Raw genomic sequence first — 3,851 nt, forward strand, 5'->3', positions numbered from 1 at the left:
TTGAAGAAAGTTCACTTCTAGGCAGATGTTAAGTCACTCTTAAAGCTTTCCATTTGTAGATGATTTGCCTCACGGTGGACTCAAACTTTTTTATGAATTTATAGCTGTCCCCAGACAAATGTGCAACATCATAACTCTATTCCTGAGATCCTCTGAGATTTTTTTCCCCTTTTGGCATGTCTGACCTGTATGGGTTCACTTTGAGGAGCCTAAACTGACTTGGTTTTTACTTTGTTTTACCTTGTGCCACCCAATTTCTTCCCTAAAGATCTCTCATTACATTGGTCTAGGGTTGGCAGGGTTACAAACTTTTGCAGACACAACAGTTGGCAAATAATTTGTTTAATCTCTTTTAACAATTTATTTCTGGAAAAGAAAAATGTTGAATTGATAAACATACATCTGTTATTTCATATAAAAAATACTGGTATTGATAAAAATGAATTAATAATGGTTAAACACAATAAAATTCCAAAATGCTCAAGGCGTTCACAAACTTTCAAACAGCACTGTATGTGCAACATTAACAGTGCTAATCATCACATTGGTTTGGGTTACTAGTGTCCACAGCACCGTTACTTATAGGCGGGTTTATGACGGACGGTGATAGCAGCTATCAGAGTAAACAGTCTATGGATCAGCTGTTGAACGGCGCTGGCTCGTCCATATGCAGATTGATGTTTAATGTTTGTTTTACCTTTTCTGAGAGATGATGCATAGGGGTGACACCCGAAGTTATCCATGCGGTGTCCGTGCTGTCATCAGGATGGATTAAAAGCCAGTATACAGTCCCTTAATGACACGATCGAGTAACTTGCCAGCTTAGCCTGAGTTGATATAAAGTTATCTGTGTTGGTCTTGAATATGGGCAGCAGACCGGACATGTGACTGTATCAGTCACTGTAATTGGTTCATTGTTTACTGTACGTATGACGACAACACGTTTGGGCAAGCACTCCCAGAACCCATAGAGATTGCATCGCGAGGGCTGCAGTTTGAAAAAAAAAGCTTTTCCATTCAAGTCTATGAGAGCGCTCGGGGCGATCTTCAGCCAGCCTGAAATCGCCCCAGAGTGACGGTACAGAACACAGACGCTGATTGAACAATGATATTCAGACTTAGATGCCGGTAAAAACTGTATTGAAATAATAAATTATGATTCTAATTATAAAAAAATCATCATTATTATTATCATTATTATATTGTTGTGTTTTGCTGTTATGGGTCAAGGAGGGCGGCGCCCTATCGCCCTCTATGGGCGAGCCGCCACTGGATAAAATAGAAAAAATAGAAGTCTTTACTTTATAGAGGAGAGTTCTCTGATGAGCCCAGAGATCAGGTCTGTAGCATCTTCAGGACAGTCTGGAGAACCTGGATCCTTCTGCTTCTCCATCACCACCTCCTCACTGGACGGAGAGGAAGTCAAAACAGTTAGATCATGGATAATAATGGGGTGCATAAACTTGTTCCAAACCCTTACATTTCGTTTTTTTTTCTTTTCACATGAGTACTAAAATGTGTTAGAATGTTTACTACCTTTACATAGGAAAATGTCTTGGATAGATAAGATTAATGTATGTCTGAATCTTAAACAAGGTAATAAGATTAAAACACCTTACTCCCTGGATATTTACAATGTTTGATGTGTCAAATAACCTCTCACTTCCTTTTTTCTGATTGCACAAACAAAAGTGTTTCCCTCTCTTTCACAAGCCATCATTGAGTAAGTTGTATGTGGACACCATTGGGTTTACCCAAAATGATTTGAACCCTGAGCTCCTTTATGTGTATCTGAAGAGCCAGACTATAAAAGAGACCCACTTGGCTCCCAGGCCCTTTTATCTGCCACACACCACTCATGGCTGTTGTGAGATTTCCCCTGCGTTCCAATCCCCATACTTCCATACTATTTAGTATGCCAGAAAAAGATTTAGGCTGTCCCAATACATGCATGTCAATTGCAGTATGCCAAAAATACCCCTATGCCCTACTAACTCCAATTGCATTTTGGAGTATTCGTCTTTATTCTTGACATTTCTGGACATGATGAAAAAAAATCTTCATCTGAATTTTTTTCTCTCTTCTGTGGCCCTAATACTCTTCTCTACTTTAGTATGTAGTGTAGTAAAAAGAAAGAGTATGCGATTTGGAACGCAGGGTTCATTTTCCTTACGTCAGAACAATGGTGTTCAGCTGTGAGTCCGACACGTAATCCAAGCACCCGGATCCAAACGGGTCGACGGTGTCCCTGGTCTGAGGGGGGTCAGCGTTCATAATAGAAGGACCCAGCTCAATAGGATCACACTGTCCAATGAGAAAGAATCAAGCATTTCGGTTACAGGTACGGTGGTCCAAAATAACGTGCAGGTTTTACAGATTTGAAGATGTTCACATTCGTCTATATTGCTAAGACCGTTACGAGTGTCAGCAACAGAAATTCAGAAAGCAATTACCTGGCATCTCTTTATCTTTATCAGTTGCATTATTTTAAACTAAATGCTGACTTGCTTGTTAGATTTTTAATAAAGCTTTCAAAATGCAAGTTAAATATTCAGCTCAATGTGCTCAATTTGTAGCCTGGCATCGCCCGCCTACGTACTTCCGCTCAATGTTCATTTTCCTGCAGTAGTCAGTCTGGGTGTGCCGTATATTCTTTGGTTTTCTCCTGCCAGATTTCTACCGGTCCAATCAGCGAACAGAGGGAGTGGCTCAGAAGCCGGCTCATGACATATGTCACGACCAAACGTTATGCGATTGGATGGCAGGTCCAGAGTGGCACTGGGCAGATCCAATAGTTTTAAACTTCAACAGACACCCGCCTTCAAGTGAGTTAACGTTTGTCAATTGAGCGATTCCAGACCTTCTGTACAAATGAAATATAGTACAATGGTCTGGTAGGACCAGGCTACTTAATTTGTGGAGCTGCTTTCATAAATGTGATTTACAGTGGGGCAGCATCCAAACAATTATTTAATTATCGGTTATTCTGTGGATTTTTTTTCTTCAATTCATTAATTGAGACTAATAAAAAAACTGGGGGCGCCCTTAGCTCAGTTGGTAGGGCGTCCCCCCATGGGCCTCGGCCAGCAGCGGACCCGGGTTCGATTCCAGCCTGCGGTCGTTCTCTGCATGTCACTCCCCTCTCTGCCCCATTTCAACTCTGTCTCTACACTATCAATAAAGTATAAACATGCCAAAAATATCTTTAAAAAAAACAACACGGGCACAAAGAACTGAAGGTTACATAGTCAAATTGCTTGTTTTTTTCCCAATCAAAAAGCCGAAACACAGAGATATTCAACTTACCATGATATAAAACGGAGAACAGAAACAAATCATATTTTTGGTAAGCTGGAACCAGGTATGTAATCTTAAATATGACTGGGACAACCACTTACTTGTGTTGATCATTAATTATCTATTGATAGTCTAATCGATTAATTGTTTCAGCACCTAATATACAGTACTTCTCTTGCTTGTGCATTCGTCGTAAACGCTACACAATTATCTGATGTGGCAAAGGGATTGGTCATGACGTACGTCATGCGCCGGCTTCTGAGACGCTCCATCTGTTCGCTGATTGAAAAAAAAAAAAAATCTGACTGGAGAAAAAAAACACTAATATACGGCACACCCAGACTGACTACTGAAGGGAAATGAAAATTGAGCGGAAGTAGGTAGGCGGGCGATGCCAGGCTACAAGGCCTTAGCAACCCAACACTGACTTAAATCCACAAAGTCACCCTTGATATAAACTAACACCTCTGACGGCCTGGTATTTCACATTATGTTACCATCACTCACACTGTCTTTCCTCTCTGGGCCACTGGGTGCCACTGTAGCCGCGCAGC

Source organism: Ammodytes marinus (genome assembly GCF_949987685.1).
Source record: "Ammodytes marinus genome assembly, chromosome: 6".
In the NCBI taxonomy this organism is placed as follows: domain Eukaryota; kingdom Metazoa; phylum Chordata; class Actinopteri; order Uranoscopiformes; family Ammodytidae; genus Ammodytes; species Ammodytes marinus.